At 55.5% G+C, this 13,558-nt stretch overlaps 1 long non-coding RNA gene across 3 annotated transcripts; it reads left to right on the top strand.

Annotated features, from left to right (window-relative positions):
* The first annotated feature begins 6,279 nt into the window (after nucleotides 1–6,279).
* LOC121020192 (uncharacterized) lies at nucleotides 6,280–13,352 on the top strand. Of its 3 annotated transcripts, none has more exons than XR_005786011.1 (3): nucleotides 6,280–6,488; nucleotides 7,512–7,612; nucleotides 11,871–13,352. It is a non-coding gene; the product is annotated as an uncharacterized LOC121020192 (long non-coding RNA). The 3 variants fall into 3 exon arrangements; XR_005786010.1 differs by lacking the exon at nucleotides 6,280–6,488 and adding an exon at nucleotides 6,609–6,742; XR_005786009.1 differs by lacking the exon at nucleotides 6,280–6,488 and having other exon boundaries at nucleotides 7,450–7,612.
* Nucleotides 13,353–13,558: the final 206 nt, after the last annotated feature.

Here is a 13,558-nt window from a genome sequence, read left to right as displayed (position 1 = left end):
GTTTAGGACCTTTTTCAGTAGATTTGAGGTATACCAGATGTCCCGTTTCCTTTACCCTGATGTCCGGCCATACTAGTGACAATTTTGTGATTTAATACTCTTTCCTGTGTCTTTACAACATACACAGCACATTTGGCTTTATGTTGCAATGTCACGGGAGGAGGACTCACCAGTCCCTACCCTATGTCTCTCTTATTGTGATGTGTCCCAGAAGAAGACCTTATACCCTTCAGGAGCCACTGCCTCATCCATTTATACAAGGTCCCCTCCGTTGCTTTTACCAGGACATTCTTCTCTGTGTCTAATATCCCTCTGGTTCTTTAACTTGGATTCTGTCCCAAGGAGTCCCTTGCAATATGCCTTCAGCCTGGAAGGGAACTCTGAGAGGTTTGGGGCTGCAGGCTGTGCCCAGCCCCCCAACAATCAACCATGAGCTCTTCTACTTAGCTTTGCATTGTGTACCCTTCTCCACGGTGGTTTCACTGGAATGCCGATTTAGTTCCTTATTCTGCTAAAACGTACACAGCATAAAATTCACCACTTTGTCCATTTTTAAGTGCACAGCTCAGTGGCATCGAGCACATTCACATTGCTGTGCAACCACCCCTAACATCCATGTCCAGGACTTTCCATCTTCCTAAACTGAAGCTCTGTCCCCCATGAAACACTAATTCCCCAGTCGCAGCCCCAGACCCTGGCTTCCCCGTGTACACTTTGTCTGTAAGGAGGCTACTCCTCTAGGGACGCCATATACGTGGAATTACACAGGATCTGTCCTTCTGTGCCTGGTGCATGTCACTGAGCATCACGTCCCCAAGGTCCATGCACATTGTAGCAAGTGCAACACGTCCTTCCTTTTCAAGGCTGACCTAAATTCCACTGTGTGCATGGACCACATTCTCCGTCCATTCCTTCGTTGGTGCACACATGGGTTTCTACCTCTTGTCCGCTGTGAATATTGCCGCTATGAACGTGTGTGTTCAAGAATGCTGTTTTCCTGGGATAATTTAGGGGGATTATAAAAATAGGCTTCAACGATAGAAAAGGGTGGAAAAAGCAACCTATGAGACATCATGGTAAGATCATGCACATGGTCATGGCTTATATCCACAGGGCAAATCCTAGAAGAAATACAAAAGCTATGAGTGATGATCACACCAGGTGGTAATCTTTGTTCCTTCCATATCCCCAAAATTTTTTTAATAACCAGAGTCAGGGGAAAGAAGTATTTTTTCATAAGACAATACCAGACTGGGAGTGCAACAGTAGATGTGCACCATAGCACATAATTTTGTTTACATCAGAACCAGAAACAGTAGTAATTTATCTTATTTCCTTCCCGGAGACAAATGCCTCTGTCGGGGCAGGACCCTTATGAAACGCATCTTGTATCCTTTGTACCAATGAGAAATGTTCCTAAAGTCACCTAAATGTATGGACTCTTTAAAAAAAAATGTCAGAGAAGCAGACATGAGAGCTCTTGCCAATAAAGGGGAATTCAGGGGCGCCTGGGTAGCTCAGTTGGTTGAACGTCCAACGCGTGGTCTCAGCTCAGGTCTTGATGTTGGGGTCATGAGTATGAGGTCTGTGTTGGGCTCTGTGCTGAGTATGAACCCTCCTTGAAATGAAATGAAATGAAATGATTAAATCAAAATGAAGGGGAGTTCAGGGCACGTCTGATCAATCCCCACATTATCATTTCCCGGATGGACTCTGCCTCACGTGGTCTCACCCACAGGGTCCGGATGGCATCACCTCCTCTTGGTTCTGTGCGCTTAGGAGCCTCTTCCTGTGTCCTGTGGACCCGTGAACTGGCCGTGCTTGCATAACCCCCCTCCTGGAGGCTCTGGTCCGCATTTTTGGGTTTCCTCCGGAGTCCTGCAACAAGCATTTGTGATCTGGATGTGCCCACCTGCCGGGGCAGTGTTACGAAATCCCCTGGTTCTCCCTCCTCTGAGGACCCCGACCTGTTGGGAGGGCACCCCTTCCCGCCCGGGAGGAAGGACACTCGTGCTTCTAAGTCGAAGAAACCACCCCCTGTGCGCTTTGCGAGACCACGTGCATCCCAAGGCCACTTCTCAGCCTAAGAATCAGGTCTGTGCACATGTTGACAGTGATGATCACCGTAGACGGTGTAGGCTGGCGAGTGGCCCTGCCAATCAAAAACATTCTCCCAATGCAAACGTGGAAATTATGTAAACAAAAAACAAAAAGTCCATTCTAGGGGCGCCTGGGAGGCTCAGTCAGTTAAGCGTCCGACTTTGGCTCAGGTCTTGATCTCGCGGTTTGTGGGTTTTGGGTCCCGCGTTGGGCTCTGTGCTGTCATCTCTGAGCCTGGAGCCTGCTTTGGATTCTGTGTCTCCCTCTCTCTGCCCCTTCCCTGCTGGTGCTCTCTGTCTCTCTCCCTCTCTCTCTCCCTCTCTCTCTCTCTCTCTCTCAAAAATGAATAAACATTAAAAAAAATTTTAGGGGCAAAAAAAAAGAATTTTTTTAGGGGCGTCTGGAGGGCTCAGTCATTTCAGCATCCCACTTCGGCTCAGGTCATGATCTCGAGGTTCGTGGGTTCAAGCCCCAGGTCGGGCTCTGTGCTGACAGCTAGGAGCCTGGAGCCTGCTTCGGATTCTGTGTCTCCCTCTTTCTCTCTCTGCCCCTCCCCTGCTCGTGCTCTGTCTCTCTCTCTCTCTCTCTCTCTCTGTCTCTGAAAAATAAATAAACATTAAAAATTTTTAGGGGGAAAAAAAGAAATTTTTCAGGGGCGCCTGGGGGGGGCTCAGTCATTTCAGCATCCAACTTCGGCTCAGGTCATGATCTCGAGGTTCGTGGGTTCAAGCCCCAGGTCGGGCTCTGTGCTAACATCTGGGAGCCTGGAGCCTGCTTCGGATTCTGTGTCTCCCTCTTTCTCTCTCTCTGCCCCTGCCCTGCTCGTGCTCTGTCTCTCTCTGTCTCGGAAATAAATGAACATTAACCAAAAAGCGAGAGTAAGCACCTTTCGATGGTGACGCTCTGTGGATGTGACTTCGTGGGGACACCTTTCCAAAGGCAGCCGCCCACTCTCAGAGACGCTAAGAGTGTCCTAAGGGCATGCGTCACGTGAAGGTCTTCCTGGTGACAGAAGGTCCAGTGTTGGACGTCCCCGAGGAGAAGGCTTCGCAGCCAGTGGGCACGGGCAGATTCTCCCACGGGACGGTCCAGCGGCCATGGGGTCGGATACCCTTCTGAGTCTGGGCCAACAGCACCAAGGTCTGGGCCGGACTCGCGCTGGGAACCGGCCGAGGGTGGGGGCAGGGAGGGGGCTTCAGTGGCTCAAACTAGTGCCTGCCCACGGCAGCACTTTGAGGGAGGTAGAGCGCTGGGCGGCCCAGTGGCGTGGCCAGGTGCCATGTGGACCAGCGAGATGCGGCGTGGCTCCCTCAGGCCACACAGTGCGCCTGCTGGCAGGGCCGTAAAACCCCGGAATCCGCCAATCCCCACTCCGTACTTTGGCAACGGGGTTTTATTGGGTTGACTCAGCCCCCGGAAGCGTGTGAAAACAGGAACTCGCGGGTCGTTGACTTAACAACAGGCTGATTTATAGCGAGGTCCCGTGGCACGGCGGATGGAACCTGTGGCACAGGGTATGTGGGGGGCGGGGCGAGGGGCAGGAAGAACTCAGTCTCGGGAATCAGCACCTCCTGCGGGGGCCGGACGCCCATGTGTACCCTGAGGGCTGTGTCACAGCATCTCTGCCCACGAGAGGCCGAGGATCCCGGCGGGTGACGAGGCGGGTTTTCTGCACGGACCGAGCTGGTCTTACGTGTGTCCCCACCCCTAGAAACAGAAATGCGGAGTATTTCCCAGCGTGCAATGAGCAGCAGACTCCCTCAATCATAAGCGGAAAGGCGGGGGTATTGAAAAAAAAAAAAGAAAAGCCCGTGTACCTCCGGATGGAATGTGAGGCTGTGATGTCTGTGGGATTCGCGTTTTATGGGACGGAATGTTTGATATTAAAAGTGAGACAGCCGTGGATGGAATGCTCGCTGCCCGGGGTGGGGAATGGGCTTGTAAAACTCTGCATGTGCGAGTGCGCTTTGGGTTCAAGCACAGGAACCCCGTCCCCCGGGGGCCCCGGGGGCCCCAAGCCAAGCCCACACCCTTGTTTGCCCCAGGAGCCCACAGCTGGACAAGCCGGTAATAGGGCGAAATGCAGGGGGGGCGAGGAAAAATCGCCCCCCCAAGATGGCAGCTGCAGAATGGGCTTCAGGGTCACCAAGCGCATCACGGGGCTGGACAGTCGGCGGGCTGTTGCCCTAGAGACAGAGGTTCGCTGTTTGCCCCATTCCTGGGACCGAGCATTTCAGCGAATGTCCTACGTCTTAAGGGGCATGACACAGAAGCTGGAGGCCGAGGGAACAGACCCTGTGACCGGAGGTCCCGCCCTGACCGATGGCCACTCAACTTTTTCTTAAGTTTATCTATTTTATTTTGAGAAACAGACAGTGAGAATGGGGGAGAGAACAGACAGACAGACAGAGAGAGAGGGAGAGTCCCGGGCAGGCTCACAACTGTCAGCACAGAGCCTGATGCGGGGCTCGAACTCACAAACCGTGAGATGCTGACTTGAGCCGAAATCAAGAGTCAGACGCTGAACCGACTGAGCCCCCCGGACGCCCCTGGATGGCCAATGACTTAACCCACCGTGCGTCTGACGGGGAGGCAGAGCGTTCCGTGTCCAGGAAATAAGGACCCGGAGACACAGGGGCCGTGCCCGTCCAGCTGGACGTGGGAGCCACTGCTCTGGACGTAGATGGGTGGGCCTGAGGGGCACGTCCTGGGAGCGCCGCTCGCCCACGGGCTGGTACCCAGCCTCACCAGCATGGACTACAATCACCGGGGAACTGAGAAGAGGACTGCCTCACACAACGCACATTCAGTCTGACTTTACATGTCCTCAATCCCATCCAAGGATCTGGGGCTGTAAGACTTTGCTTGAGTGGCTCTAACAAATAGCCCAGGAGTCTGAGATCCAGGCAGGGCTGAGGCTGGGGGTCTGAGACCCAGGCAGGGCTGAGGCTGGGAGTCTGAGATCCAGGAGGGGCTGAGGTTGGGGGTCTGAGGTCCAGGCAGGGTTGAGGCTGGGAGGCTGAGATCCAGGCAGGGCCGAGGCTGGGGGTCTGAGATCCAGGCAGGACTGAGGCTGGGGGTCTGAGATCCAGGTAGGGCTGACGCTGGGGGCCTGAGGCTCAGCCGAGGCCTGGGGTTTGAGATCCAGGCAGGGTTGATCCTGGGGGTCTGAGGTCCAGGCAGGACTGAGGCTGGGGGTCTGAGGTCCAGGAGGGGCTGAGGCTGGGGGTCTGATGTCCAGGAGGGGCTGAGTTTAGGGGTCTGAGATCCAGGAGGGGCCGAAGCTGGGAATCTGGCATCCAGGCTGGGCCGAGGCTGGGAGTCTGAGATCCAGGCAGGTCTGAGCCTGGGAGTCTGAGATCCAGGCAGGGCCGAGGCTGGGGGTCTGAGATCCATGCAGGGCCGAGGCTGGGAGACTGAGATCCAGGCAGGGCTGAGGCTGGGAGTCTGAGATCCAGGCAAGGCCGAGGCTGGGGGTCTGAGATCCTGGAAGGCCCAGGCTGGGAGTCTCAGATCGAGGCAGGTCTGAGGCTGGGGGTCTGAGACCCAGGCAAGGCCGAGGCTTGGAGGCTGACAATCAGCCAGGGCCAAGGCCAAGAGTCTGAGATCCACACAGGGCTGAGGCTGGGGTTCTGAGATCCAGGCAGGGCTGAGGCTGGGAGACTGAGATCCAGGCAGGGCTGAGGCTGGGAGACTGAGATCCAGGGAGGGCCGAGGCTGGGGGTCTGAGGTCCAGGAGGGGCTGAGCTTGGGGGTCTGAGATCCAGGCAGGACTGAGGCTGGGGTCTGAGGTCAAGGAGGGGCTGAGCTTGGGGGTGTGAGGTCCAGGTGGGGCGGAGTCTCGTTGCTCCTGACCCCTCTCTTGGGCCTGTAGCTCCCGCCTTGTCCTGTGTCCTCTCTTGGGTGTCCCTGTGCTCATGTCTGTGTTCTGGTCCCGCCTTTTAAGGACCCCAGTCCTACGGGATCGGGGAGCCCAGCCTTCTGACCTCGTTCTCATCGCCAGTCTGAAGGTTGGGGCACCAACACGCAAATTTGGGGAGGGCAGGACTGAGCCCACGTACGACAGGGGCGCTTACACGACCCCTTTCCTCAGAGACTCGGGGACGCGGGCACAGAGAGCGCGCCATCGCTCAGGTCCTGTCACAGGGAGCACTCAGGAGCCGCTGGCGTCCCGGACGCGAATCGCCGTGTGATTCCTGGCACAAGACGCAACGCGAGCCGCGCGCTCGCGAGATGAAACCCCGCTCCTAAGCGGCGGATCTCGGGGCTGGGGTCCCCCTGGACCCGCGGAGCTGCCTGCGTTAGCAGGGTCCTGTGATCAGCGAGTGATCGGTCCGGGCGGGCCGGGCGGCTGGCGTGATCAAACGGCCCTGCCGCCGTGTTGACAGGTGAGGCGCGCCCCGGCCCGCGTGCGTCCCCGCACGTTACCTCAGCAGCAGGCGGGGCGGAGCCGAGCCGGCTGGGAGGCGGTTGCCAGGGCAACCGGAGGAGCCCGTCCGCCACTCGGGGACCAGCTCTCGGGATGCTCGCGGAGGCCCATACTAATCAGCGGCCGCCGGGGCCCGCGCGGGCCAGATGACCGGAGCGACGCGCGCGGACGGGCCGCCCGTCACACGCCGGGGGACGGCCGGTCCCGGCTGCCGTGAGCCCCGGGTGCCCCGGGGGGCGAGAAGGAGAGGAGCTGGCTTCTGTTCGGATGCGGTCCGGTTTCGACCGCGTTCCGAGCTTTCCGGGAGACGCTGAAATGAGGGCGCGGGTGCCTGGGGTCCCGGGGAGCTGTCAGCTGGTAGCAGCCGGTTCCCTGCCCCGGGGGCCTCCCTGCAGGGCGACCCTCGGAGCTCGCCCGGGCGGGGGCCCGGCGGGGGGGCGGCCCCGCAGAGGAGGCGGCGCCCTGGCCTTCCCCCCACCCCCGTTCCTCGGGCCTCCCCGCGGTCCAGCAAACACACACCTGTGCCTGCTCCCCGACGCGTGTCCCCGCTGGGGGAGGTCCATCCTGTCCTGTCCAGCTTAGGCGGCACAGAGAGACGACGGGTCCCGTGCTGCGTATCCGTGTCCCTGTGTCGCCATCTCTCTCTCACTCTCTATGTGGCCATAGCCACATCCCACGGGCTCTGTCTGCACAGCCCTGGCACAGACTGGGTCAGTTGCTTGAACCCCGGCGTCCACACCACCCACACGCAAACGCCCTTGAGGTGGGGAATCTGAGAAGGGCGGGACGCCTGGGGGGCTCAGTCGGCTCAGTCGGCGATCTCAGGTTCGTGGGTTCGAGCCCTGCGTCCAGCTCTGCGCTCGCATCGCGGAGCCTGCTGGGGATTCTCTCTCTCTCTCTCTGTCTCTCTCTCTCTCTTTTTGTCTCAAGTCTGCTTTATCGGTCTTTCAAAATAAATAAGTGGAAATTTTTTTTAAAAAAGAAAGAAGCAAAAAACGAATGTGAGAATCAGCGTCCCGGGCGGCATCCCCGTGACCACGTTCACCGGTCAGCCCCGAAACGGCCACGTTCTCCGACTCAGAGGTGAGCGGGGCTGTGGGACGACATGCCCCCCTCCCCCCCACACACAAGGGGGGGGGCTCATCTTGGAGGCTGGGTTGGGGGCATTGCCATCGGGCAGGGGGTGTGGCTTTGTCTCAGCCCTTGCGTTTAAACGCCCTCCAGGGGCATCTGGGGGGCTCAGTCGGTGAAGCCGTGGGCTGGGGCTCAGGTCGTCATCTCAGGGTTCGTGGGTTCGAGCCCCGCCTCTGGGTCTGTGCTCACAGCTCAGAGCCTGGTTGGGATCCCCTCTCTCCCTGTCTCTGCCCCTCCCCTCAAAAATAAATTAACATTAAAAAAAAAAAACGGCTTAAACACTTTGCAGCTGGAGAAAGACAGTCAGCCCCCCAGAAGCCCCCCACGCCCCCCACCCCCCGGGGTGATGCCGGGAACCCCAAATAAACCCAGAACGCGTGTAAATTCCTTTGCCAGCATCTCGGTCCTTCGCGCGAAAGGGAACGGGCAGCTGGGGTCTTTAGCGCCCGTCTTCTGCGTCCACCGATACGTCTGCAATAATCGATGATCATGATTATTGATTTTATTACCCTCACGGCAGCAATCCACCACACGCACCCAGGACCCCAGGGTCATGGTCAGCCGGATTCTTCCTGGTGCGCATGCGCAGATCTGTCTCAGTGCGCCTGGAGGCACAGGACCCCGAGGGGCGCCCGCCTGGGGAGCGGTAGGACGGGTCCTCCCTGCAGCCCTTTCCTCAGGGGACATGTTTCTCTGGGTTTTCCGCTTCCCTCTTGGGAGGTATTGTAACCCATCTTCCAACTTTCCCGGCTTTTCTTCACGCGTTTCTCGCCTTGCCACACAAGGCACAGAGCTGAGGGGCGGCGCAAAGGCGAGCACTGGCGGGTGGCCCTGGGAGTCTGTCTCCAGCACTGAGTCAGGGACTTTCAGGACCTGTGCCCTTTCCAAGGGGACCTTTGGGTCGCGTGTGCTCTCCAAGGGGACCTTCGGGCCCGTGCCCTTTCCAAGGGGACCTTCGGGACCCTTGAGCTTTGCAACGGGACCTTCAGGGGCCATGCCCTTTCCAAGGGGAGCTTTGGGGCCCGTGAGCTCTCCAAAGGGAACTTCTGGCCTGTGCCCTTTCCAAGGGGACTTTCGGGGCCCATGAGCTCTCCAAAGGGACCTACAGGGCCCATGCCCTTTCCAAGGGGAACTTCGGGGCCCGTGCCTTTTCCAAGGAGAGCTTCGGGGCCCGTGAGCTCTCCAAAGGGAACTTCGGGCCCATGCCCTTTCCAAGGGGACCTTTGGGTCGTGTGTGCTCTCCAAAGGGATCTTTGGGCCTGTGCCCTTTCCAAGGGGAACTTCGGGACCCATGCTCTTTCCAAGGGGAGCTTCGAGCCCGTGAGCTTTCCAACGGGACCTTCAGGGGCCATGCCCTTTCCAAGGGGACCTTCAGGGCCCATGAGCTCTCCAAAGGGACCTTCAGGGCCCATGCTCTTTCCAAGGAGACCTTCGGGACCTGTGCCCTTTCCAAGGGGACTTCGGGGCCCGTGAGCTTTCCAAAGGGACCTTCAGGGCCCATGCCCTTTCCAAGGGGACCTTCGGGCCCATGCCCTTTCCAAGGGGACCTTTGGGTCATGTCTGCTCTCCAGAGGGACCTTCAGGGCCCATGCCCTTTCCAAGGGGACCTTCAGGAACCGTGAGCTTTCCAAAGGGACCTTCAGGGGCCATGCCCTTTCCAAGGGGACCTTTGGGGCTCATGAGCTCTCCAAAGGGAACTTCGGGCCCGTGCCCTTTCCAAGGGGACTTCGGGGCCCGTGAGCTTTCGAAAGGGACTTTCAGGGGCCATGCCCTTTCCAAGGGGAGCTTCAGGGCCCGTGAGCTCTCCAAAGGGAACTTCAGGGGCCATGCCTTTTCCAAGGGGACCTTCGGGCCGTGCCCTTTCCAAGGGGACCTTTGGGTCGTGTCTGCTCTCCAAAGGGACCTTCAGGGCCCGTGCCCTTTCCAAGGGGAACTTCGGGGCCCATGCCCTTTCCAAGGGGACCTTCGGGGCCTGTGAGCTCTCCAAAGGGACCTTCGGGGCCCGTGCCCTTTCCAAGGGGACCTTCAGGGCCCGTGAGCTCTCCAAAGGGACCTTCAGGGCCTGTGCCCTTTCCAAGGGGACCTTCGGGGCCTGTGAGCTCTCCAAAGGGGTCTTCGGGGCCCGTGCCCTTTCCAAGGGACCTTCGGAGCCTGTGTGCTCTCGAAGGGGACCTTTGGGACCTCTGCCTTTTCCAAGGGGAACTTCGGGGCCTGTGCCCTTTCCAAGGGGGGCCCCTCATGCACGTTGGCTTTGCTTGTGTGCAGAGGGCACTTGGGGAAGGTGACACCCAGCTCTCAGGGTGCAGCTTACCAGCTCGCACCCTCTAATTACCCGGGGTTAATCTCCAGGCGGAGCCTGGGAGGACCGGTAATCTATGGAGATGTAAGCTAATTACTTAATCACTTGCATTTGTAAATCACATTATTGGAAAAGAAATTACTCCGGTGATCGAATTACAGATATCTATCCGCTAATAGCTCTGATTAACTGGTGATGTTAATCTGTCATTTTGAAAGCTAATATTAACAGCATCAATCTCGCTGGAAACATAAGCAGTTTATGCGAAATAGAACTTGGGTCTATTTAAGGTGCAAGGCGGTGACGTGCTGGGTCTGGGGTGCTGTATGGGTGGGTCACGTTGGCCGGTTAAACCTTTGTGGGTGTCCAAAGCCTGGGGGGTGACACCAGACGGGGACATGTGCCTTTTGACCAGCACCACGAAGGTAGACAGACACAAGGGGACAGGTGATTACCAGAAAGTTCCAAAGGTTGCAGAAAAAAGGATCTCCCCCAGCACCATCAAGAGAGACCCACAGTGTTTACCAAGGGTTTCTTCTCCATGACAACATGTCACCCGACGTTCCAAGGAAGGAAGCATTTATGGGCCAGCAGCTGGGTGACGTTGGTTTCCACTCTAGCAACATAAATTCTATTGTCTTTAACGCACGTCGAGTCACCATAAAGAAAAAGGAATTTCGGGGGCGCCTGGGTGGCTCAGTCCACGTAGGGCAGGTCATGATCTCACGACTTGTGAGTTGGGGCTCTGTCCTGCTCTCCCTCTGCCCCTCCCCCACTCGTGCGTGCTCTCTCTCTAAAAAACAAAAGAATGGGGCGCCTGGGTGGCTCAGTCGGTTGAGCGTCCGACTTCGGCTCAGGTCATGATCATGCGGTCCGTGGGTTCGAGCCCCGCGTCGCGCTCTGTGCTGACAGCTCAGAGCCTGGAGCCTGTTTCAGATTCTGTGTCTCCCTCTCTCTGACCCTGCCTCGTTCATGCTTTGTCTCTCTCTGTCTCAAAAATAAATAAATGTTAAAAAAAATTAAAAAAAAAAACAAAAAAAAAAGGAATACAAATAGAATATGTAGATATTACCTATACAAACATTATATATTATATACATAGAAATAGAAGTGTTATATATGTTATGTTTATAATATATAAGTATAATATATAATATATAAAATTATAATATATATTATAAGCATAATATATATTTACACCATATTATAATTATATATTATATTATATATTACATATTGTAGATTGTCTATTGTATGTTATATGTTATGTATTGTAAGCATTATATATGTTTACACCATATTGTCTTTATCCATTGCTTGGTCAACGGACATCTACATTGTTGATGTACGTGATTTTATAAACAATTACTTTTTTAAAAAAATCACAAGACATCTGGCCAAGAAATGCCAGGTGCCACGGATTTCAGAGGCCACCGCACGTCCCACGATAAACACTGCCTCACAGCACATCCTTAACGCCAGTAAACGTGATCAAGCCACATACCTTAAAGAGCCACAGTTGCATTTCTGGGAAGCTACCCTAGTCCCGGAAAGCTCACGCGAGGACATTACTGCGGCGTGTCTTGTGAGACCCAGAGCATGGACACAGCCACCCCGGTTGATGATTTGTGTTCATGCTTCCCTAGTTGACTCACGGATACGGGTCTGAGGAGACACCCGCCCGCCCTTCTTAACATGTGTCGTTGGCTGTCTCTGGTGATTTTTGGAGAGTTCCTCACAAAGGCCATGGGTTCCTTTCCAGCTGTCTCCTCCCCCTGGAGCCCACGCCTGACACGGGGGGTGGTGAATAGGGAATTGGCCACCTGTCTGTGCCTCACCAGGCAACATCTGTTGGGGAGTAGGGAATATCCTTTCTTCCTATTTAATTTTTAATCTTCTTCTCTCTAGGATGTTGGCAGTAAGAGAGGAGAGCGTACCCGAGTTAGCTTTGTAAAAATGTGCGTCTCTGAGAATCTGATCCTGTGTCTCACGGCCTCTTGTAGAGACGGAAGGCACTGCGACAGTGTTAAAACCCAGCTGGTAAGTGTGGAGACGTTGGTAGGAGCCCTTGAGTGGAAACGTGTTAGGAACAACAAGACGTGAGCCCTTGTAACTCTCCAAGGAAGGTATCACGGAGGGCCATGGGTTGAGCCACGTTGCCTCCTGCCCAGTGGGACCTTATTTGCAGGTGGGACCTTCACAGATGTCGTCAAGTTAAGACGAGGTCACTAGGTTGGGTCTGAATCCAATGGGGCTCCTGTCCTTACAAGAAGACGAGACCAGAACAGAAGCATGTGACCACAGGGGCAGAGATGTGTGTGACGCGTCCACATGCCCAAGAACACCAATGATCACCAGTGGCCACCAGAAGCTGGAGAAAAGCCTTGAGCAGACACTCCCCTGGAGAGACCAGAAGGAGTTACCCGGGGTGACGCCTTGATTTCAAACTTTTGGTCTCCAGAACTATGGGAGAATGAATTCCTGTCATCGGAAGCCCCCTGGTCTGCGGAAATGACGTACCCGGACACAGAGGCTTGTATTGTCAATCGACAGGCTCTTACCGTGTGGCTCCCATCATCTGTGGGGGGTTAGGAGTCTAACAACTGGGAGTAGAAAAGGAGGTGCCCCCAGAGCATTGTGTCTGACCCTCCCCCACCCCTAGAACTGCTGAGGCACACCTGCTGTCTTCAGCCACTACCCCTGAAAAGCTCAGTATTGGTCACCCTGTGTAGGACCAGGGGAAAGAAAGAGAAACCCTTATATTTTCATTGGCTCTTGGTGACCGAAACCCTGCCAAGAACACAAAACACCAGGGTTGCCTGAAATGTGAGGTTTTCCCATCCGAAGCTCTTAGCACGGTTCACGCTTCTCCCAACTTCTCACTGACCTCTGCGTCTGCCCTGGTCTTTCCCCAGCCTCCCGGTGCCCCCATTTTCAAGTTCACTAACCTCCAGCAGAAAGATCAGCCCGCCGGTGGATTCCCTCACTGGTTCTCGTCAGTACCGTGACCGCATAACCTGCTGGTGTGCGTGAAGCTCTGTGGGAAAGACAGGATTTTGCTGCTGTTTCGTAAATTTATAAGTATCCGTTCGCCGGGGAACAGGTCTGCCTTGGGTTCAACCATACTGTAACAGGTCAGGTTGCTGACTTCATGTTGGCTCAACCAAGCTCATGGTCCTTGCGATAATGAGATGTATAAAATGCCATAACATGTTTTAACACGAGTGTGTGCCCACATGGGAAACGTAAAAGAAAATGGAGACAATTCAGGGTGTGTTAGAGGTTCTTAAAGAGCAAAGTAGACTTCAAAAGGACCTGGTTATACAGTAAAACCTTGGATTTCGAGCGTTCTCCAAGATGAGCAAACATGTCTAACAAATTTTAACTTGATAAGCGAGCAATGTCTTGCTTTACGAGGGGTACGTGACACTGAACATCACACGATCACAACTGAGCTGATGGTTCTTTTCTTTTTTTAATGTTTTATTTATTTTTGACACAGAGAGAGACAGAGCGTGAGCAGGGGAGGGGCAGAGAGAAAGAGAGAGACACAGAATCCGAAGCAGGCTCCAGGCTCCGAGCTGTCAGCACAGAGC

This window comes from Herpailurus yagouaroundi, unplaced genomic scaffold, assembly GCF_014898765.1.
Source record: "Herpailurus yagouaroundi ecotype Mexico unplaced genomic scaffold, PumYag 248, whole genome shotgun sequence".
Classification (NCBI taxonomy): domain Eukaryota; kingdom Metazoa; phylum Chordata; class Mammalia; order Carnivora; family Felidae; genus Herpailurus; species Herpailurus yagouaroundi.
The sequence above is the reverse complement of the archived record's forward strand: the minus strand, read 5'-3'. Positions and strand labels throughout refer to the sequence as shown.